Below are 25239 nucleotides of genomic sequence, written 5' to 3'. Positions count from 1 at the left end.
ACGGGGGCCTATAAAAACAGGGCTGCGCCTTCTTTGGGCACTGCTGCCCGAGAGTAGCGGGAATGTGCTTTGCCCCCTTGAGGGTCCCCAGCCGCTCACAGCTGAATTCAAGGAGCGACAGGCGCTGCGGTGCACCAAGTGGGCTCCGGTGCACGCGAAGATGGCTGAAAGCTTCAGACAACACCGGCCTGCTTCCAGAAAAGCGACGGGGTTGGGAGCGGTGTCGCTGGATTCCCCCTCCCCGTGGATACTACTGAGGATTATGGTCCCGATTGGGACATTTGGCCATTTTTGACGCTGGGGCCCGCCATCACATATCCACTTGCCGCTTCTCCCCCACCCTGGTTGAAAACCCCTTTGACAAAACATTGCTGGGACGCATGCTGAGGGATCGTGGGTGTCCACTTGCCATTGGGGATTCGCCTCATTAGTGGGAGTACCCCACGGTATACCAGACCTTGACATTTCGATTGCTCCAGAAGCACAGCGGGACTGCACTGGTGCGGCGAAGTTGCGTCCCTGACTCTTTGTGACCCCAGGCGAGGTGCTGTTCAATTGAGGGCGTTGCAGGCAACGCAGAGTGAAGTTTGCATTTGGAATTTAACCCAACACAATGGCTACTAATAAAGGCTCCAGGCAATCCAGTCTGGCCAAGCTCTCTAAATTCATCTACACTAAAGCCGACCCATCGGATGAGAAGAACACCGATGTGGACACGGAGCAACGGGCCGCCACAGAGGGCCCGTCCCTCACAGATGGTATGGAGGCCATTAAAGGGGTCCGCTCGGCGCTAGAACAAAGATTGATATGGCGACATCTGAGGTCACCCTTATACGTGCCAATCTCCGCAACATGGGCGACAGAGTCAAGGAGACCGAAGACTCAGTGAAAACACTTCAGACCTCAACAAAGTCCTTGGAACAGACAGGTGAACACTTGCAGGCCCAAGCATCGGACTTTGAGGCAAGGCTGGAGGACTATCAAGGGCGTGCATGTCGAAATAACGTACACATTTTTGGGGTTCCCAAAAGGTCAGAAGGACAGGCCGCTGATCTGTTTGTCGAAGATTTAATACAGAAGAACCTCCAGCCCCGGTCCCTCTCAAATACTTCTCTGTGGAACGGGCGCACCGTGTGCCGAGGGGCCCCCTAAACCAGGTGCTCCTCCCCGACCTCTGCTGGCGAAGATTTTTAACTTTCGCAACAGAGATCTCATCCTTCAAACGGCAAGAGCTGCCCCACCACTTAAATTCGAAAAATCTTCCATCACCTTTTTTCCGGACTTTACTTACAAAGTTCAACAGAAACGGAGACCCTTTCTCAAAGTTAAACGCGCCCTGCGTGACCACGACCTGAAGTACGCTATGCTGTTCCTGGCCATGCTGAGGGTGCTCGCTGAAGAGAAATCATGGTTCTTCCAGACTCCGGAAGAGACCTGGGACTGGGTTGAAGGTTGGCGCACTTCCAGTAATCTCAAGCGGTCTTCTCCGAGTCAAGCGCAGCTGGAGAGATCTGATCGAGAGGGGGGTGTTTGATTCATCGTCGACCACCGCCCATGGTGGTGGCTCACTCTACCCCTCGCAAGCAGATATGTCCCTGGCCACATCATAGGATCTGTTTGCAACCATCGATCCGCTGGGGCACAGGTGACTGGGTTTGGTGAACGATTGTCGAAAGTTATGCCCTTCCTTTATAATTTTGATATTCGAGGGTTGCAACCGTTGACTATCCTGGTTTTGGATACGCTACTGTGGGTCGCTACAAGGAGTGGGATTGGCCATTGTGGGTGAGTAGGTAACACCCCACCTATGATACATGAGGCTTAACGGTTGGTATTTTGGGCACACATAACCACCTTTGTGGCGAATGTAGACCACTCTCTTGGGTAGTTTCGGCGGTGATGTTCCCCTTTACGCAGTTTCTCTGTTTTGGGTATACACGCGCTCTGCAAAATGAGGGGGGCGGCAGTTTTAAGTCCACGTTGTAGGGAGGAAGGGAGGGGGTTTCCAGGGAGTTTCTTTGGGTTTTATTGTAGTTTTTGGATTTGTTTTTTGTGCAGTCTGATTGCTGATGTCGCCTTTCATGTCACTTAGGTCGTCAATAGCAGGCTCAATATCTTTTCGTGGTCAAAAAATTGCAGTATATCCACTTTGTATCTCTCAGCACAGGGTTGTCTTGGTTTCCTTGTTGCTCCATTGCCCCCAGGGGAAGCAGGCCTTAGCCATACATGTAGATTAGTGTTGATCATAATACCACCCTACTACAGGGTGGCCTCAAATTACTCTCATGGAATGTGAACGGACTGGGAGATCAAATTAAGAGGGGAATAGTACTATAATATTTAAAACGTCATACTCCTGACCTTGTACTACTCCAAGAAACGCATATCCAAGGTACCTCCTACTGCGCACTCAACAGATGGGGATATAAATTGATAGCTCATGCAGGATCTCCTTCTTCCCCAGGGGTATCTCTGACCACTTTCCTATTATGATTCAATATGGTGGTGTATTACCTCACTCACTGCAAAATGGTTCTCAACCCTTGTTACCTTAACGTGCCAGCGATACGGGATGAAGATCACCCAAACTTACTTTGTTGAGAATGATGGTTCTGTTGAGTCAGATGTAATGTTATGGGAGGCCTATAAGACAGTGATGCAGGGTTGTGAGGTAGCGGCAGTGGCGGGCCACAGGAAAGAAAAGCGTAAGCAGCTGGAGGAAATAGAGAAGGAAGTGGCCCTTCTTGAAAGCGAATTGGTGACATCTGCATCCTTACAAACCTCACATAAACTAGCTGTTAAACAAAAAGAATATAGATACATCACAGATGACGCAGCCAAGACCCAGTACCAGACCACTCAGCACCATGTGTATGATATTGAAGATAAAGATAGTAAGCTGTTAGCATGGCTTGATAGACGAGTATTAGCTAATCTGTGGCTGCAGTTGTAGATTTGAAAGGCGTGAGGCAGCAGGACAGAGACTGTATTGCGGAGAACTTCACCAATCACTTTGAACAGATTAGCTAATCTGTGGCTGCAGTTGTAGATCCGAAAGGCGTGAGGCAGCAGGACAGAGACGGTATTGCGGAGAACTTCACCAATCACTTTGAACAGGTTTATGTCCCTTCTTCTGCATCCACCCAGGACACAGCAGCCAAATTACTTTCCACTCTACCCTGCCAGTGTTGGATTCCCAGGATGTGGCGGAGCTTGATGTTGCCTTGACTCCTGCTGAAGTATCTAAGGCGATCAGAGCATTGCAATCCGGAAAAGCCATGGGCCCGAGTGGCCTTCCAATTGAACTTTACAAAACTGTCTCCACGACGATTGCCCTGTTTCTCTTACGAATGTATGACCTCGAGTGTTACTCGAGGTATTTTACCTGAAACACAAAGATTATCAAATATTGCTGTCATACACAAAAACGGAAGGCCCCCGAGCACTGTTGTTCATACAGGCCTATTTCTCTCCTGGACCAGAAAGTCAAAATATTAGCTAAAATTGTGGCCCTCCGCCTCTCGCCCTATCTCCACAAACTGATACATCCACACCAGTCTGGCTTCATGCCTAATAGGAACACTGCGCTTAATCTTCGTTGCCTCTTCGGGGTACTGGGCAGGGCCTCTACCATACAAGAAGACTCAGTGATTATGTCTTTAGACACCAAGATGTCTTTTGAAATGATAGAATGACCCTACCTGTTTGCCGCACATGAGAGATATGGATTTGGCGGTCGGTTTTAATTATGGGTGCGTCTTCTTTATTCAAAACCCTGGCCCGGGTCACAGTTAATAGTAGCAGATCGGCAACCTTTGAGTTGGCAAAGGTTACGCAGCAGGGCTGTCCCCTATCACTACTGTTATTTGCTATGGCGCTTGAACCTCTAGCATCATGGATTAGGGTTGACCTCCCTTTATTTGGGGGCTTAATTGGTCGTTGGAATGTTCAGGTAAAATCTCCCTTAATGCCGATGACATTCTACTCTAGCCAGACCCCGATTTTTGATTCACAGGATATTACATATCTTTGCCCTCTTCCAAAAAAACTCTGGCTATCTCATCAACTGGGATAAGTCGCTGGTCTACGTTTTGAGTGGGGATCCTCTGCTCCTTCTCACTGGTTGCGATGCTAAAATAGTTAAGACGGTTTACAATGTCTCTGTATATATATTACAAGAGACACAGGGGTCTTCACCAATGCAATCTCTTACCTCCCCTACCCCGCCTCCGAGCCGACATGCGGCATTGGAAAACACTACCTCTTACACTACTAGGTAGAGCTGCCCTTTATAAAATGAGGGCACTTCCCTGGTTTCTTTACACCTTACAGAATACACCATATTTAGTCCCACCTCAACATTTTCAGTCAATGGACTCCGAGGTGCGAGCTCTGCTTTGGAACATCGGCTCGCCGAGAATTGCTCTCACCAAGCTTACAAAAAGCTGGTCTGATGGGGGTATTGCTTTGCCAGCCATTAAAACATATTACTGAGCCTCACAGCTAGTGGTTCTTAATCACTGGAAGCATCGACCTATTACAGACCCAGCATATAGAATGGACAGACACAACATGTGTGCAGATAATTACTTGAGGGCACTTCATGGAGGGACAAGATATGCACCTTAGGAAGGTGGATACCTGACTATGGTTACCCCAGATTGTTTGCCTAGTGTTTAGCTGGTTTTCAACTTAGTTGCCCTGGGATCCTGCTAATCAGGGCCCCAGGCAATCTGCTCTCTCTTTAAAATGGACTCCATGTACCCTAGGTACATCTCCAAATGGATACTGGGTCACCTTATGAGCCCCTGTACAGTGTACTATAGGTACCCAGGGCATAGGTGCATCCAAGGCCTACCAGGGGTTGCAGCATGTATTATGCCACCCCTGGCTGGCCATTCACATTGACACAACTGGCTGATCACTCAGCTGGGGCAAGGTCATGTAATCACCCCTTGCTTAGATATAGTATACCTATATCTGACCTTATATCTAGACACATATACACCTATAAGTCACTCCTATGGCAGGCCTTAGCAATCCTGAAGGCAGAGTGCTTGGTTTTATGTGAGATGGTGCTCTAGCATGAGCTGAGCCTGTCTGCAGCTTTCGGAACCATGTCCTTATAGCTGTTCTAGGATATTGCCATACCATATACTCTTAAGTGCATTATGAACCTCCCGGTTAAATGCTAACTATGGTTTGGCTTTATCAAAACATGTCGAGTAAGGTGTCATACGATTTGGAATACTACCCCCTCGCCAGTCCTGGCGACGGGGGTAGCATTCCACCCTTCTAGAGGGAGAAGACATGTTGTTCCTATTATTTCCGGTTAAAGTTAACCAGAGCCTCGGCATCACAAAATGGATGCTGCTGCCACAGACACAAGTCTGACCTCCTGCTGCTGGGAGTCCCTCCAGCGAGGGAGGCTTGGACAATAGGTTTCCTACCTTGGGAGGTGCTAGCGCCACCCCAGACAGGACTTTGTGTATTGGGACAGGGAGGGCTGAAAGGATTGAGACACTGCCAGGGGCACACAAGGTGTCCCATGCATAGGCCAGTTCAAACCGGTGCAGGGGCACTCCAGCCCCAGCTCTGGCGCGAAACTGGACAAAGGTAATCCAACGCCTAAGATTGGTATATAGGTAGGAGCTGAGTCACATGGCTTTAGATTATCCTGACTGAAACTTTGAAACCAAACTATAGACCTTCATCACTCTACTTTGGAAGAAGACGACTGCAGAATCTCCCTTGTGGTCAAGGAGTGACCACCCTGCACAAGCAGGCACCATCCAGCGATCGATGACTTGCTTTGCCGCCCCCTCCCGCCGGAGCCTGAGCCCAGAACCTGACAAGAACCAGATTCGCAGACATCCAACAGCCTGATCCACAGTCCCTGCAAAGCTGAGACCCGTGGAGGTGACGAGAGATGTGGGACCGGCCATCTTGAAAAGTCTGCGACCTGCTAACTGTGCAGCCCCCGAGGCCCCCTCGAAGCTGTGCATTGGGGATTGAGAAGCCCCAGCCCCGAGCAGCATCTGCACCAAAGATCAGCCCTGCACCCTCCACGAGTTCTGCGTGGGGCCCTTTTGCATTTTACTGCTCGACGCATCTGCCTGGTCACTTGCCCGTTGGCTAGTGGCCATCTTGGCGACGATCTTTTGAAACTACACTGCTGGTCTGGGTGCCCCAGACTGGCCCTTGCTTTCCTCAAAAGAAGCAGCCCCTCAGACCAGCAGCCTACATCGTATCCTGCATGGGTTGCCTTTGCCAAGGCTTGTAGACTCCAATCTTGAAGCCGACACTGCCAACAGCAAGAGCCTTCGTGGGACAGTCCGTGCCTGCCTCCTGGTCCTCGTGGCTGCAGAGACAAGCTTCCCATCAGCACCTGATTGCAACGCGACATCACCTGGTTCCATCCTGGTTCCTTCCTGGTCATTGGCTAGTGACCCAGACCCTGTCCCCTCTGCTTTCAGGTCCTCTACATCTTCGATCCACCCTTGGATCCACCCGGACTCTTCTCTTCTGACCGCCTGCAGCATCTTTTCTCCAAGGCTCCATAGAACTCCACGAAGAAACCCGACACACTTTGGGACCTATGCACCCGTTTTCTGTGGGTTAGGTAACGCGAGTACTGCGGTGCTCCTGTAAAGGGTAACACTCCTAGTGTCCTAGTTTCAAGTGGTTAGGTTCTAGTCCAGTCGGAAGACTCCCAAACCTTTAACTTTCCATTTTTACGCTCCCATTGACTTCTATGTGTGAACACGTATGCCTTTAGACTCTGCACAGGCATCCCGTGTGCCTCCTGCTTCCTAACCATTGTTAGTCCAGTGTAGCTCCAGCGATTCCCAAGGCCCTAGGCCTTACCATTGTTCGTGACATACTTATACCATTTTATTAGTATATGGTTTAGCGGGCCACCCGGCCCTATCCATATTTGTGCAACTTTTGTATGTTATATTAAGTTACTTTTTATGCGCTTGTGCTTCTGTGCTCATAAAGAGTACAGGGGATATCTTTAGAAATAAATACATATATATTTTGAATATATATCCTGTGTGGTGTCCTTTCATTTCGTATTAAAGGGATTGCATATGGTAAAACAGCTGGCTTCACATGCCCTCTTAAGTTTAGCCAAAGACTGCTTTGTCCGTGCTACCTCTAGGATAGCTGGTCTATAAGGTTGACTTTACAACCATCATCATAAGGGTTGTTTGGACTGGTGCAAAGTGCGCACTAGAATAGTGAACATCATATACCAGGCCAACTTCTCACATGCACCTAAATACACCCTGAGTGCCACCACGGGTTCCATCTGGAATGCCACAATCGCTGCTTTGGGCTGGAAAGGTGAAATTACACTGGTTACTCTTTTGCTAGAGTCCTGTCAATTAGGTATGCTCTCAAGGCATCCGGGATTTGACAAGTGGAATCTGATTGGCCTTTCTACAGTTGGGGATCTGTGGGCTTCCGCCCGGGTTGTCCTGTTCGGTGTCCCGTTCGGCGAGCTACAGACACAGTACCAATTCCACAGGAGGGAAACCTTTAGATATCTTCAGGAAAGAAGCGCATTATACAAAGCAATTCCTAAGGGTTCTGACCTACCTGTCTTCCCACCTTTAGAGGATAGGCTATTGGATGATTACCTCACTGAAAAGGCCATCTCAATGACCTATCAGAAAATTCTCAATAACTTACCTGAGACACATGACAAAATACGTACAAGATGGTCTGACGATGTCGGGAACGTGACTGATGAGGATTGGAAGGAGGCCCTAGCCTCACCCCAGGAGGTGGCTATTCGTCCCTGCTTCAAACTTATACAGCTAAAAATACTCCATAGAGTCTACTATACTAGTTTGGCGCTTGCTAAGATGGGACTCCTTGACTCCCCGGCCAGGCCGTGGGGCTGCGGTTCCACTGGCACCTTCTTACATCAATGGTGGGGATGTCTTGTCCTTCAGAAATACTGGAGTAGGGTTGTGCCCACCATGTCCCAGATATGCCACAAACCTATTGAGGCTTCCCTCCGGCTTTGTCTTTTAAACATCTGGGATCCCACTGAATTGTCAAGAACTGAACAACTATGGGTCTCGTTGGGCTGCATGGTGGCAAAACGCAATATCGCCAGAACATGGAAGGGAAGAGTTAAGCCTCGATTCTTTGATTGGGAGTCCAACATGGATTGGTGCATGCAAGCGGAATGGGTGATATATGAGAGTAGCTGATGCCCAGGCAAATGGACAAAAATTAGGGGCCCCTGGAATGAGAGTAGAGGTATATTATGTACCCCCTTTGGTGAGACTTCCCCATTTGTTGTTGACAATGAGACGCTTTAAGATTTTAACAGATAACTGAGATCATGAAATACCTGAGGATGCTATCGACCCGCCATGCTGAGCTGTGTCTCAATGTAATTTTGTATTGCGAGTTTTGCATAACTTGACGACTGCCTTTTATTACACTTGATTCATTTGTGTTGTTTTTGTTGATTTTCTTTCAATAAAAGAGATTTGTCAAATTTTTTATCTAATTCTGACCAAATCACAATACAATATACAATATACATATATCAAAAGCCCAGATTCTGAGGATTACCGAGTTCACCCAGCGTGTTGTTTAATGTGCTGAATGTCACTACAGCAGCAGGAAGGCCACATACACAAGTTGACTGTTGAAACTGGAGTAAAGGAAAGAGTGCCCACCTCTCTTTTATTGCAAGCTCACCTACCACCTGATTCAGATGGGGACGTGAGTGTAAGTGGAAGCTCAGTAGACTAGGGGGTCTGTCTTAAGAACATGGCCTGAGGGACATAACACACATGTGCACTGCAGAACTTACAAAACGCTGCTTCCCGACTGGTCGTCGACATTCCCAGCCGCAGCCACACCATGCAACACCTCTGACAACTCCACTGGCGCCCAGTCAACAAGAGTGTCACCTTCAAGCACCTCACTCACGCCTATAAGGCTCTACATATTAAGAAAGTGGTATAAGAACCACGGCTGACATGGAGGCAAGGCTTAGAGCCATTAGAACTGCTGGGGCCACCGGGATTCACCCAAGGTAGTGACACAGGGGATCCACGGGGGACGAGTGCAGTGTCTAAACACAGCCGCGAATCACCATTAACTTCTATGGGGAAAGTGGTGGTTGGAATTTTAAAGATTAAGGACACTTAGAGGAGGACTTAGAGAAAACCCCTTTAGAACTAGGCAGTTCTAGAGTCAATACCCACGGGAGCACTGGAGTACTCGAGTTACCCCGCCCAGGGAAGCCGGGTGCATAGGTGTCTTTTGGTGTCGGATTCCGTCATCGTTTTCATTGGTGATCTGCTGCAAAGTGCTGCTGGCGACCAAGTCGAAAGTGTCCAGGTGGATCCAAGGCTGGATTGGAGATGTGAAGAACATGAAAGAAGAGGGGACAGAGTCTGGGTCACTTTCCAGTGACCAGGAAGGCGATGAGAAGATGCCAACCGATGTAGGGTGATTTCAGGTGAAGAAGGTGAAGCTTGTCTGTTAAGCCACGAGGGTCATTAGGCGTTGACAACAACCAGGAGCTGGGTTCGAGCTGTCCCTAGAAGGTTGTCGAGTGCTACGGTGTCGGTATCCTGATTGGACCCAACAAACCCTGGCAACAGCAACCCACGCAGAACGCAAAGATTGGCTTTGGTGCAGACCAGCAAGGTCCGAGGGACTCACCACTTGGTGGGGAGTCAGGGCATGTCTGGAGCAACCAGGAAAACCCAAGAAACAGAAGAGTTACCTTCGTGGGTGCCCACTAGTTGACGGACCAGGGATCGTAAAGGAGCCTCGAGCAATAATGCTAAAAGCAGGCCCACAGAACACTTATGGAGTGTAGGCCCACAATCTTCAGGGCAGATGGTGCTCAGGACTTGGACTACAAGTAGCCCAATGCACATCTTCGGCAAAGCTCGGGAAGTTGATGCACAAGCAAATGTGCACAGTGTCCAGAAGTTCTGGTCCCACGTCACTCGTGAGGGCTGCGGGTCTCAGCTTTGCTGGGATCTCATGTTGGCCTCTAAAAAAGTCTGGAAGTTTGTGTCCTGAGTTGCAAATCCATCAGGATCCGGCGGGAGCCTTGGAAATGCAGACCGGCAAGATGCTTTTTATGTTATATTATGTTATATTTGTCTTATATAGCGCACGGCTACTCAATGAGTCTCCCGGCGCTTTGATGCACACCTGTATCACAACATAACAGAAAGAAAAAAGCAGAAAAGAGGGTGAAAATAAAGACTAACCACAAGGGCTGACATCTAAGAAGTAAAAAGCCAGGTTTTAAGGCCCTTCCTGAACGCCAGTAAATTTGGAGTACTGCGCAGTGTCACTGGCAGAGTATTCCATAGCTGCGGAGCCAGCAATCTGAAAGATCGGCCTCCAATGCGTACCCTTTTTATGCGAGGGACCGCGGCAAGAAACAGGGACCCGGACCTCAGGGACCTAGCAGGATGGTAGAAAGCTAGCCTTTTTTGTAGATATTTTGCTCCTGGGGCATGAAGAGCTTTGTGAGCCAAAGTCAGGGCTTTGAAAATTATCCGCTTCCGGACGGGAAGCCAATGAAGTGACTGCAGGAGGCCCGAGGCTCTAGCACGGCCAGATAATCCAAAAATGGCTGCCGAGTTCTGGACCACCTGCAGCCGTTGCAACAGATACTCTGGCAGGCCGAGATAAAGAATGTTAGAATAATCAATTCTCGAACCAATTATAGCCTGCACCGTTATCTTCCTGTGATCCTCCGATAGTAAGGGAAGAAACTTGCGCAGCATCCGGAGCAAACCGAAACAGGCGCCAGTGAGACCGATTATCTGGGATCGCAGTGCCAGGCCGTTATCGATCTTAATCCCCAGGTTCTTGGCCACCTGGGAGGAACCTGCAGGAGAAAACATGTTCTCTGGCCACCAATCCTGCCAATCTGGATCCGAACTGCACCCGAAGAAGAGTACCTCCGATTTATCCGAGTTGCACTTGAGGCTGTTAAGTTGGAACCAATTGAAAACAGCCCCAAGGCAACCCCGGATACTCTCTCCTTTGAAATCCGCACCTTTCTCGCACGTAAAGAGGAGCTGGGTGTCATCAGCGTAGGAAACGATCTGGGCCCAGAAAGATTCCCCCAGAGCCACCAGAGGGGTCATAAAGATGTTAAAAAGAGTCGGGCTCAGCACTGAGCCCTGAGGGACTCCGATACCCAATGACTTCATCTCGGCGGAAGTGGAAGAGGCCCAGACCGTTTGTCGACGGCCCGCCAAGAAAGAGCAAAACCAGCTGAGCACCATCCCCCTCAGACCGATCTCATAAAGTCTGGCGAGGAGACCCTCGTGGGGGACGGTGTCAAAGGCCGCCGACAGATCAAGCATCACCAGCATCGCTTTGCCACCGGAATCCAGCACCTCCTTAATCGCCTCCGAAACTTCCAGAAGTGCTGTTTCGGTGCTTAGGTTGGTGCGGAAGCCGGATTGAGTGGGGTGCAGTAGATCATGTGACTCCAGATAATCGGAGAGCACCTTGTGCACATGCTTCTCAAGGATTTTAGCAAAGGCGGGCAGAAGCGAGATAGGCCTGTAATTGGCCAATACTTCCGAGTCCAGTCCGGGCTTTTTAAGCAGAGGAATAATCATCGCCTGCTTCCATATCTGGGGAACTACACCCTCACTAAGAGAGCAGTTCAGCAGGGGGTTCACAATGGGATTGATGACTTCGGCCTTGCTTCTTTGGGGCCTGTTTGAACATGGGAGTCACTCCTTGACCCCAAGGGAGATTCTTCCGTCTTCTAGTTGTGTAGAATGTCGAAGTTCCAGGATATATGTTGCTGAGTTTCGTCCAGGTGTAATCTGATTCTGAAGTTCTAAGGACTGGGGGTCCCATACTTATACTAGGTTAGGCGGTTGGACATACTCTGGGGACCCACCTACGAGAGGGGGGGGTTACACCCATTCCCTTTGTCCAGTTTCACGCCAGAGCAGGGGCTGAGTGCCCCTACAACCGGTTTGAACTGGGATATGCACAGGGACACCAAGGGTGCCCCCAGCACTGTCTGAAAAGCATTCTATGAATGCACCCACCCAGTCCCAATACACCAAAGCCTGTCTGGGAGGTGGTTACACCTCCCTGTGACAGGAAACTTATTGTCCAGGCCTCCCCAGCATGCGTCGGCCTGAAAGTATTAACTAAGGACAGAATCCGCTGGGACACATCCGGTTCCTTACAACAAAGCATAGTCTTTGCTCCACCGCGCCTTATAGAAAGATTCATTCTGGTGCACACCTCCTTGCTGCAACACAGGCTCCAACATATTTCGAGCCTCACCCATCAGCGCGAGCCCCTCCTTTACCTCTCCTGCTTGCCTCACACTGAGTCCAGTGTGAGTACCTTTTCTCTTCTTTCTCACTCAACCGGTGTTTGCACATCACATGGCTGTGCATATCAATGGTTTTTGTTCCAGATGTCCCTATATTACTAGGTCCTGAAGAGACCCTGCACTCTTTGAAGGGTCGAAACGCCGTCGACTTTAAAAAGAACTAATCATTTTATCAGCACTGACCATTGCTTACATTGTTGTAAACTATTGAAAAATTGAATGATCGTTTGTTGTAAATAATGGAAACCAGATTATAATTGTCACAATTGTCACTATACTTTCTTTGTTTGGTTCCTACCTTACACTGGGGACACTGAGCACTAAATTTTTTTTGTATTTTAATTTTACTTCAATATTTGCTATAAACTGAAGATCTTGCAACTACAGTGTACTTGAATGCCTCTTTGTCTGAACTCCGTATAACCCATTTTTTAATGCCATTGCGCATTCAGATTACCCAATTTACCCTGATATTTTTCCCACGAAAGCCGCTGTTTCTTGATATAAATATGTACCCTGGGTCTCTGTGAGTTGGGTTTCCCTTGTGTTTCTTGAGGAGTTTCGTCCAGCAACAGGAGGTTAGACTCGTGTTTGTGGCTGCAGCATCCATTTTGTGATGCCAGGGCTCTTTTAAACTATTACCGGTTAGACCAGTGTGTACATGTCTCTCCCTCTAGAAGGGTGGAATTTTACCCCCGCTGGTGGGGGAAGGGAGGGGGGGGGTAGGATTCCAAAGTGTTTGACACCACATGTTTCCATGCAGGCATTCCAAAGTTAGCATTTACCACGCAGGTATAATGCACTTAAGAGTATATGGTTTGGCTGCATCACATAACAGCCTCAGAGAATAGATGCTGAAAGCTGCAGAGGGGTCCTGCTCATGCATGGGCACCCTCTCACACAAAACCAAGCACTATGCCTTTAGGGTTGATAAGGCCTGCCATAGGAGTGACTTATAGGTTTATATGTGTCAGTGATTAAAGGTAGATATAAGTAACCTATATCTTAGTAAGGGGGGCAGGCATCACCTTACCTAGGCTGCAGTAGAAGACCTGTGGCTGCTATTTTGGAAGGATTCCCAGGGGTGGCATAATACATGCTTTAGCCCCTGGTAGGCCTCTGGGGTACCTATGCCCTTAGTACCTAAGGCACCATATACTAGGGACTCACAATGGTAACCCAGTAATCAATCTGGAGTGTACCTAAAGTATATGCAATCAATTTAGAGAGGAAGCAGCTAGGCTAGGGTTCTGAATAGCAGGGCCCCAGCCAGACTAAAGTCGAAAAACAGTGAAACGCCATCAAAAAGTGGGGGTAACCATAGTAAGCAGATCCTACTCTCCTACCCCCTGCACCTCAGGCAATCCGCATTGCTGACCCAATTCAGGAAGGACCTCAAGACCTGGCTCTTCGAATGATCTTCCACACAGCCCGACCAGCAGCCCCCCTTCCCCAGCGCCTTTCGACCCTTATGGGTGAGTAACCGTGATTGATTGAATTATTGGCACAATGTGTTTGCTCAAAAACTACATCCAGCAGAATGCATGTGACACAATTGGGGAAGACAGCTGCATCCTCTCATAGTGCAGCCTGGCATCCAGTTCATATGTACACCAATATGGAAGCCAATTCCCTATAGGAAGCGGCTCTGTAAAAGCAGTGCCTGAAAGCCATCTGGTGGACAGAGGTACAAGTTTCAGCTTCCACCACCTCTCCGATGGTGAGAGAGCACTCATGAGGCTAACGAGAAGTTTTGTTGCTGAGACTCGACCTACCATGCATACACGTTTATGTTATACACGTGTAGTTTTACTGTTGCAGCAATCCATGCAGGAAGGTTGCCAAAATATCTGGCTTCCAGAAGTTCTCAGGTCCAGTGTACTATGATGAAAACGCAAGTCACACTTCAGGTTCCGAGTGGTTTATTATTAGCGTGCTCAAATAGACAGATACTTTTTTCCCGGAGCATCAGTGTTATTCAACTGCCCTCCCAACCTCTCCTGACACTCTAGGGACATTTTAAAGGTTTAGCTAAAAATACTGATTTTAAAAACGTACAAAAATTCGACCAGTTGGTTTTCAAGTACCTTTTCTGTTTCAAAAACTGCTGATGTGTCAGTAAAGCGCAAAATTGTGAGTCTACGGCTAAAGGAAAATGGTAAAGTACACAGTGCCTAGAAGTTTCCTGGTGCGAGGATTATCCCCTAGACCAGAGATAGCTATCCAAGATTAACCAGAGAAATCTCAGTTTCAAAATGCTCTCTGTAAGCAAGGTGATTGAAAGTCATCTTAAGATCAAGAGGAAGGGAATTCCAACCACAAATTTACAAAAAGGAGAAAAAAAACTGGCAGTTGGAGCACTGCAAAGGACAGGATTGACAAGCAGAGCCAAAGAAGTTCTTAACGCTAAAGCTGGTTTGCAAATGGATCATGTTGTCTAAGTCCTAAGAGGGATTGCTGTGTTCTGGACTAGTTGAATCTCCTTGTCTGGTATTTTGAAAAACCAAAAACGTGTTTCTGTGATGTAAATGAGACTATAAGTTGGTTTGAATTACTCAATATTTTCTTTCCAGAAGAAATCATTGAAGGCTCATGTGAATAGGTTTCAGGCTAAGACCACTTTGGTAAAGTGAGGGACAAACTTGAGGTAAGAATTAAATATACTCAGCTTGCAAAATAGGAGATGGAGCTGGGCTAGGTTACTTAGGACCTCATGTAGTGGCCCAAATAGAAGGAGGACATCCAAAGAGAAGACCTTCATCTTGTTGGAATTTATATCACGTCAATGGCAGGCACCTGTTGGCAACTCCCTCAAGACATGAAAGGAAGCCCTCAGACGAAGGTTGACTAAACCTGTCCAGTCATACTAGGATATGGGTGTCATCTGTGTTGCCACAGAGAATAAAATGAAAGATTTGAATCATATAGGCAAGTAAGGTCACCCATGTGTTAAAAGCATAGGGCACTTTGAGGTTTTTGAGGTTCCCTTCAAGCAAGGGGTTTTGAGCCCCTGGATCATCACTGAGTCATCGACAGTGTCAAATGCAATCAAAAAATTAAGTAAAATAAGGGGTGTGACACTGCCTCCATCCAATAACATCCAGGGCAGACCAAGGACTGTCTCCATGCCACGTGGATGCCACTCTGTCTTGGGACAGGAGCACCAGAGCTTTCAAGAAAGTAGGAAAGTTAGAAATTGATAAACGTCTCCAATATTTTAGCTTGAGTAGGAAAATGTGGGATAGAGTGGAAAGCTTTACGAGTTTCTTAGAATTATAAGGTGTTTTCTTTTTGAGGGGGAAGAACAAAATTATTCAAGACAAGGGAGCTGAGGCCGCCTTTATTGACTAGAGCAACAATTAATGCAACCGTTCTTTATAGACCAGAGTAGGAGGGTCTTGTGGCAAACCCATTTTAGGAGACGAGAGACTGTTGACATCAGCTTCAGAAGGAGGGAGGAGGAGGTCGAGGCAAAAACCTCACAGATAGTACCAAAGTGATTTCTAAAGAGAAGGTGGGGATGGAGAAAGAGCGAGAAATAGCTGCAATCATAAATATTGAAGAGCTTTTCACAAAGAGATAAAAATGACTGAATAGCATGCTATAATGCTTCTGGGTGGCTATGCTCCCATGCAATATGAAAAACAGCTTTGAAGGTGCTGGATGCCCTGGACATTTTTCCTGACTTTCCACACTCATAGCAATGATGATGGCTTTTTATAAGGAGATGTTTATTTGGTATATGTTTTCTTGGAAAGAGGATAATGGTTCTTCCGTGGCAAGCGTTTGAATATTGTACAAGCTGTTTTTTACGCGGCGACCTCAGTGGAGAACCGAGTAGCAGCGAGATGATAACATTTGAAAATTGCTGATCTCAATGGGGCTCTACATCAATTACATTAGGAATCCCAGCATCTAAGGGGGGCATTCCAATGTCAGGGTCATCCTGAAAAACAGAGGTTTTAAAGTTTCATAATTGAACAATCAAGAAACATCAATATAAAACCATGAGTAGATGAGGTGGTGAATTTAGCCATAGTGGAGTTTCGAAGCCGTAAATGTAAGAAGTGAAAAATCCCTGCGGCGTGATCTTCCCAAGGAATAAGGGGGGACCCAGAAAATAAGATCCAGGGAATGGCCAGGAAAGCAAGTCCGACCAGTCAGGACTTAATGAAGAGTAATTATGGAAAATGAATCCAAGAGGGATTTGTCTGCGGCACAGTCCAAAATCCAGCTAGATATTAAAATCACCAGGAAGGAATAGATTAGTGTGAGGGCTGTCAGCGGGGCCAGAATCGATGCTAAAATATCTCTGAAGAAACAATTTGGGTGAGGAGGTGGCTGATCAGTATTCAGAGGAAGAAATATGAGCTGTGAAGGAGATATGAGGAGTCTGAGTGAACTGGCACAGTGGAGACAATAAAAGTGGCTTTTGCAAGAGGGGTCAGCCCTCCGTCTAATCTAGAGTAGATTCTAGAACCTAGAGTAGACTTTAAAACCCAAAGCGGTGGCTAGGGTTGGCTTCAGAATTGAACCATCTCACAGTCTGGTTTTCCTCAATGACTAGGAATTCAAGTTTAAGATCAAGAAACTAAGATGACATGCTTTGGTATGGAATGGGCGTTAATAAGGGCTGCCATCATAGAAGGAGTGGCAGGGGCTGCAGCATATATCTCTGTGGGAAGAGCCAAAGCTGTAGGGCTGGTAAATGATGTGGCACATGATCACTAGTGCGGATTACTGACATGTAAGGGGACAATTAGCATAGGGTTGAGAACCAGTAGGCGCTCTCTGCCAGATATATAAAATTAAGTTTCTCTAGACCAGTGGCATGCCATGTGGACTGTGCGGTCCTAGGGTCCAATAAGGATTCAAACTGAGATTAGACCAAGAATACAAGGCTTGAATCAAACATCACATGCAACAAACCTCTAAAGGATTGCTTAAGTATAAATACTATGATCAACTATTGCCCTATGACAACCCATCCCTAACCTGCATAGGGCATGTGGTGTAATGGAACTTGTTGAAATGTTTGAATTGGTTACCCCCTCTTGTAAAGAATATTCAAAGACTGCAGTAATTGCAGAAAAACCAAATAAATGATATTTCTTAAAACATAAAGGATCAGCTTTGTTTTAACATCAAATGATGGACTGATTATGACGCCCATCCATAGGATCTGAGTGTAAGGTATAAAGGTTTGTCTGATTAAGCCAGTGTTGTGCACAAGGTGTCGCGCCAATGTTTCAAAGCAGAGCTTTTTCACTGGTATTTCAGATTAGGACTCCCAGATGTCAGACAGACCCTTTCCTACTGGAGTCCTGGGCTGCATAGGAAGGAAAGAGGTAGGCTGGCAGTGTGGTTTTGTGTGTGGTGTGTGTGTGTTTTTTAATAGGAAGTGACATGAGGGAGTTGCACCTGTGAAGAGGGCTTAGGAAGTACTTTCCCATAATGTGCAGCACTGAAAATGAAAACGAACAAACAAAACCACGAGGCTGTGAAAGATTGATCAGGGAAAACATGTGTTTTCTCCTCTTGAAAGCATGAACACAAGCTCGCTCATTAGAAAGTATCGACCATTTTCTAATACCGTATGTCCACTTGCCCATTTCCTCCCAAACCTTCCCAGTAAAATGGACTACTTTCTCTAAACCTGGCCTTTGTTACCTTTCCTACCGATATCTCCTACTTTACCATATTTCCTGGTTACAAAAGTGCTCTCTGACTTCCACCAGTGTCCTGTTGTATTTACATGAAATTCTGTTTTGTAAGAACATTTATTGAATGTTCTACTAATAATTATACTGCAGGACTTTGGTCATATTGTTGTTTTTGAGAAGGGCAGTTAACAATGAGATCTAACCTATCAAGAAGCGAGCAAGGCTGTTATTCTACAGTCAGAAATGATCAGAGTTGTGGAGTTGTGTACCCTTTTTCAGTTATGTCTTTTCATACGAAAGGCCATTTTGCAAGCAAAACATCTTGCAAAAAATCAGTTTTTTTTTCGGTTGAAGCAGAATTGCACTTTCCTTAAATTAAACCAACAAATTGGGCATGTTGTATTTTTTTCCATTAAAATTAATTGTGGATCTTTGCTCTCATTTATTTGCAAACTTCCCAAAGATTGATAATGTTCTCACATAATTTCACAAGCGTATATAATTATTTTATTTAGTTTTTTTCTCTAGCTGATGCAAAGTCCCGAAACTTCACATTGCCCTACATTTATATATCTCTTAAATGGGTGAGGTTGATATGACATTTCTTTTTAGTTAACACAGTCTTACCAAGAGGCTGCAATCTACAAAGTGAGACAGTATCACAAACACTTTAGGAATAACCTGCAGAGAGAGATTCATTTTGGTCCCTGTCTGCGGTTAGTTTTAGTCAATATAAAAAAAAAATCAGAACTTCAGTAATCACCATTAGAAGCCTTGAAAACTCAATTAAAATCCATTAAAGTAACTGAATAAAAACTAATGTGAGGAAGTGACGCAGGCACAATGTAGACTACGGGTTGTCAGTGTGTTTTCAAAAAGTATTTCTTATTTGTGTATAGTTGATTTCAATGTGTACTTAGAACACATATTTATCATATGTTACAAAGCATTTTATGTTGGAAATGTCGTCTGATCATCCGTGAGCAGTGGGGCAATTTCTATTTTGGGCCAGTAAGCAAACTCATTTGGATAAAGAGTTGGCCGCATCTAACTAGTTGTTCTCAAATCCTTGGTGTTCAGTACTGTGTGCATGGACTGTCAATAATATGTCCCCTGGCTTGTCAAAACAATGGAATGGCATTTGAACCAATCATTGTAGGCGACTACAACTCTGTGTTCATTGTGGAGCAATTCTTCTGCTTTCTACATTGATCTCCTGCTCTTACTCATTTAAACCTGTATTGGAAGGCTGGCGTGCCTTTGCTGGGATTCAAAGTAGTGGCTTGCATATTACTAAGGATGTTACAGGTGAGTATTAACTCACTTGGCTTTTTTGCTGTTAGAGGATTCCGCTAAGACTAATGATCCAGCGACCATATTTAAAAAATGGAAATTGGACGTTATCCTAAGAAAAGCAGATTGAAGTTAAAGTTTATTCTGCCACCTCGACAAAAAGAATTGATGTGTTTACATATTTGTTGAAAAGGACAACTAGACATTAATACAGACAACAGTTTTCCTAATTTAACAAAACTAAGGAGATATTGTGAAGGTTGTTGAAAAGGTTGTCATTATAATTCCTTACAAAATAGTCAATAATATATATTCAGAATATATGAGGTTCTAATGAAGTAGTAAAATGACTAACAAATTGCTGTTTCAAATGAGACATTAATGTTGCTTAGCGTAAGAGTTTAAGTAGTTATTAGGAACAAAAAGTATTGGCTTGAGAATTCAAGGTCTGATATCCTCCAAAATAAAAGGGAGAATGAGTTGGCCAATTTTTCTCCAGTTTGTGATAGCATTAGTCATTAATAATAAATAAATAATAATAATAATGACATTTCTACAGCACATGGCTACCTCGTTCAGTTCATAAATCTTTATTTCGAGTATATCATCATAAAAGACCTAAACATGGAAGAAAAAACATCATACAACACACATCAAGTTTAAAAAGCATTAGGTTAAAACTATATATACACACTTAAAACAATTTATACCAAAAAAGATGCTACAGCATAAGATATTGCGTCATATAGTGATATGTGGAATGTAGTACCATAAAAAGATATGAACATTTCAGGACTGTACTGGACCAACCCATGGCTTAGTGTTTAGCACTAATGATCCACATCCATCCTAAGAATTTTGCTACCGCAATTACCAGCAGTTATTTGTGTCAGTCCTAAGGATCCTCAATGCCTCTAGCCCTACCTGTGTACCATTATTTCGACAAATAGGTTTAAGCCATTTGTTCTGAGGGGCTGTATAGGCGGGGCATACAAAAAATATGTGGGCGATTGATTCCTTTAGGTCAGTACACCAATGGCAAAATTCATCCTCCTGACCTTTCCAGTTTTTTGGTAAACGTTTTTATTGGAAGGGAGCCGACCCTAAACTGATGGTATAACTTACTATCGCTAGACCTAGTGATAATGTCCCAATAGTCTTCTATTGATGGATCAAGTTTATGCTCAAGGAACATTCCAGACAAGTGAGAGGCATTGGACTGTGCAATATGTTTTTGACGAACTGATAGCCAATATAGATCTTTAAAGGCATTTTTGGGAGGTAAAAGGTTGTTAGCAGGATCTAGCCAGAAATTGAACAGTTCCATATTCTCTAGGAGCATTCTTACTTTTTTAAACCATAAGATGTTACCCAAACCCACAACAGATCTAACATCCAAGATTGCCTTTGCAAAGAGTGCCAGTTCGGGGGTAGTACAGATCCTCCTCCATAAAGCCACAGGCTTATAGCGTGCCACATCCTCTATTGAGTGACATCCTAAATCAATTAATAGTGGCCTCAGTGGGCTAGAGCGAGGAAGAGCTGTTAGATTTTGTAAAAATGCATTCTGAACCTTAACTAACGGGGAAAGGTCCGCAAAACCCCAGAGGTCCGCGCCATACAGAATCGCTGAACTTATCCTGTACTTATAGATCTTTAAAGCGGGACCTATCCTTTTTGTCAGCGAGGATCTCTGTTCTTTGACTATGCACCTTGATAACTGGGCAAACGTAAGGGATAGAGGGTCAATCTGGGGCTTCCAGCTTAATTTACTCTCCAAAACAAGCCCCAGGTAGGTCATGACATTGGTCTGCTCTAGCTGTATATTATTCATTGTGACATGGCCAACCACTGGCCTGCTTTTTGAAAGAATCATAAATTTGGTTCTTGCTACATTAACCTTTATGTCATTATCATGGCAAAATTCCTCAAATTTATTCAAGGCCACTTGGAGCCCCATCTGGGTCTTTGATAGTATAAGAGGTGTCCCAGTTGCTCGGTACTGAAGCCCACCCATCTATGAGTAGTTCTCAAACCCCACTACATCCTGCTCTATTTTGAGTTTTTCCCTGAATATTTCCTCTGACTGAGCCTGTCGGACTGCTGAAGGCAGAGAATTCCACAGTTTAGATGCTAGGAAGTTGAATGATTTTACGCCCCACCGTGCTTTCCTCACTCTGGGCACTTTAGCCAACAGCTATCTAGCTGAACTCATATTCCACTGGGTTACGTAAGGTCTCACCAGCGGTTGCAGGTATCATGGCCCTTTATTGTTCTGGGCTTTGTAACAAAAGCATAATGCTTTAAAGGCCACTCTTTGACTCACAGGAAGCCAGTGAAGCTGTCTAAGCGCGTCATTCATGGGCACCTGTTATGACAGATTCATAATGAGCCTAGCTGCCGCATTTTGCACTCTTTGCAATCTGTTGAGTCTACTTTGATTCACTCCAAGGTATACCATATTGCAGTAGTCCAGCCTTGAGACTATCATGGCATGAACCACAGTCTTCCAGGAGGATTCTGCTGGCAACACATGCATTATTTTTCTCAGCATTTTCAGAATCCCAAAACACTTTCCTACCAAAGCCGAGATTTGGTTGTCAAAAGATCATTTATCATACACCGAGATTCTTGACCTTGGGTTTGGCAACCGTAACAGAGCCTAGGGCCACCATGCTGATGACCAAATATTCACCTTGTTAACCAAGGCCAGAACCTGTGTTTTTCCTCCATTGAGCTTCAGACAATAAAGGTCAAGCCACTTTGCAACTTCTGCCAAGCAGAGGTTTAAAGACACAGCCAACTAGATGGTATTGTCTGACAGAGTTATAATAAGCAGAGTGTCTTCAGCATATGAGGCAATTGAGAATCCAAAGCTCTCAATTACCTCTGGTAGCTGGCACACATACATGTTAAATATGGTTGGGCTCAGCAAGGAGCCCTGTGGCACCCCTTGCTTCCACTGTAGCATGCTAAAATGATGAGGCTCCTGTACCACCTGAAAGATGCGTCCTTGCAAAAAGCTTTCAACCCATCGCAGAGCTAAATGTCCTATCCCACAATTTCAAAGTCTCCCTAACAAAATGTTGTGACACACAGTGTGCAAAGCAGCACTAAATTCCAACATCAATAGCGCTACTGAGTCACCGACATCCACATTTTGGCATACAGACTCTGTCACCAACAATAGGTCCAATTCGGTACTGTATGTGGAATGGAATCCAGATTGAGTTTTATGGAGCAAGTCATGACACTCTATAAAGGCTGAGACCTGTTTATTGACTGCTTACTGTAATTTTAGAGAAGAGTGGAACGAGTGAAACCAGGTGATAATTTTCCAGCTTGGTGGAATTCAGCAGTGGCTTTTTAAAGAGAGGAACCAACACAACATGCTTCCACCTTCTGGGTACCTGGCCAGATTTTAGGGATTTGTTGGTCAATCCACCTAGAACCTGGTGGACTACCTCCAAGCCTTGTTCCAAGATAACTTGAGAAGCCGAGTCTAGAGGTGAGCCTGGTTTTACTGACTCATATAGGGTAGTTAACTCTGCCTCAATAGGTATGAAACTATTCAACCTAGGGCTATCCTCTAACGATTTGACCCATATAAGCAGTAAGAAACTTTAAATTCCGTTTGGAAATGAGTAATAAATGTTGGCTACCTTATTCAGAAAAAGTGAGCCAACATGTTGCAACCTTCCTCTGCTAGTGGTGGATACTGAACCGTGCTTAATGAAGAAAGAGACTTCACTACCCTAAAAAGCTCACGAGAGGAATTTTGTCCTGCTGGATTTTATTAGTGTAGAACTCAAAGTGAGCCTTTTTAATAGTCCCGTGACAGATTTTTAATACTGCCTTATGGTCACTGTTGTGAACATGATCATACTCTCCTTTGGACCTGGGTCTGGCCAAAATATTTTATCTGGCCATGGATGCTTTGGCCCCATCCTGACTCATATTATTGCCTAAATGTAGACTGATTCTGTTCTCTCAGATGTGAAAAGGGAGTTTGTCGGGCCTTTGTTAAAAAAAAAACCTTCGGCAGACCCTTTAGTTCTGAACAATGTTGGCCTTGACTCATTACTTATTTTTATGTATAAAGTGTTGGCGAAGGAAGTGTGTTGGACTTGGCCCTTCTGGCAGGTTCACCCCTAAACTTTTTTCTTTTTAATTGTGACATGGTGCTAGTTATTTTTTTGGCTTCTGCGCACTTTCACTATGTCCCAGTGGAAAGTGCGTGCGCACTCTGAGTGCTTGTGGTGAGATTGGCCTGCCCTCCCATAGGAATGCTGGGGAATGTATATGTCCCTGGTAGTTCCTAATGCGTGGGGTGTGCTGACTCAAGTTTGGTATGTGCGGACTTGTGTGATTAAATGCTGCGCGATGATGTGTGCGGCGTGAATGTGACTAGTGTGGAAGTGCCCTTCTAGAAGTTGGCCTGTCTGAGTAAATTATGTGAATTGGCTGTCTGGCTTGTGATTGGCTGGAGCTGGCTGGTGTGCCAGTCTACAGGAGTCAGGATGGGTCAGCCCCAGTGGTGAATAGGAGATCTGCATGTTGATGGCCAGGGAAGAGTGCACCTGAGACCTGAATAGGGCTGGGCTTTCCCCACACAATGCTGACTCCGCCCCCTGTGGTGCGTCTAATGTCCCTAGCCTGGCCAATGAATGGAAAGGGTGGCTGAGCACAACAAAGTGCTCCAAAACCAGTTGCAACTGGTTTTCCCCCCAGCCTGCACCTAAAGACAAAGGATTAATGTGTATAAAAGAAGGGGCTGTGACCCCAGTGTAGTGTGGTGCTTGTGCTTATTTTGGAAGGGCACTCTGCCAGCAGGAACCGCCGTGGGACCCAGCTGCTGCTTTCTGGGGTCCCTGCATGCTGGCCTGCCTGGCTGCCCTTTGCTGGGGTCTCCCCAGCCCTGAGGACTTGTGTTTCTGCTGCTGGAGGACTTCCTCGGGGGCCTGGCGCTTTGTTCCCAAGAGGGCGCTCTTTGGTTGTTCCTGAGAAGGACGGTTTGCTGGAGGGTTGTGCTAGCCTAGAGGGAGCCTACCCTTTGGTTTTCCCCCGCCGAGTATTGCCAGTCTAGAGGAAGCCTACCCCTCGTTTTACCCCGCCGGGTATTGCCATTCTAAAATGGGAGCCTACCCCGTGTTATACTGCCGCGGCCCGCACCGCAAGAATCACCCCCGGGCCGCTGCCTAGTGCGACCCGGAAGTGCCCGCCAGAGACCCGGAAGTACAGGCCAGCAAAAAAGCCGGAAACCGCCGGGAGCCCACCCCACGCTCCAGTGCCTGGATTAGAAGTGGAGTCGGGCAGGCTGCCTCGTGACGTCCCCAGCGTCCCCAGTGCCTACCCGGGGGACTAGAGGCGTGCCCCAGGTGGGACACAAAAGGAGAGAGCCCTACAGCCCCCGGCAAAGAGGACAACAGCTGCCAGAAGGAGCCCCCGCCTGCAGAAGTGCTGGTAAGTGAAACCGGCTGGGCGGGAGCTCCGAGTCTGAGGGCGGCAGCATTGTTTTACTGAGTCCCCCGAGCGGGACTCCAACGTTGGGGGCCACAGTTGAGCAGAGCCCACGAGGCACAGGGGTCATCCTTGTTCGTTAAAGGCCCCGAGGGGGCCCCGTCATATCCCTTGAGAGGCCCCGGAAGTCAGCGGCCGCTCCCCCCTGCAAACCCAGCTCCGGGGGCATTAGTATTTTGAGCCTGATAGGCTCCACTGCTGGCTGGCCCCGCAATTGTTTGAGCCAGAGAGGCTCCCAGGGGCAGTTTCCTTGTTACCTAGAGGGCCGCTCCAACGACGAGTGGGGCAAGTGTATCTAGAACCCACGAGGGCTACAGGGGCACGATTGTTTCAAGAGCCCACAAGGCTCAAAGGGGCCCATATTGGTTGCAAAGCCCACGAGAG

The sequence above is a fragment of the Lissotriton vulgaris genome, chromosome 1_1 (genome assembly GCF_964263255.1).
Source record: "Lissotriton vulgaris chromosome 1_1, aLisVul1.2, whole genome shotgun sequence".
Lineage (NCBI taxonomy): Eukaryota > Metazoa > Chordata > Amphibia > Caudata > Salamandridae > Lissotriton > Lissotriton vulgaris.
The sequence above is the reverse complement of the archived record's forward strand: the minus strand, read 5'-3'. Positions refer to the sequence as shown.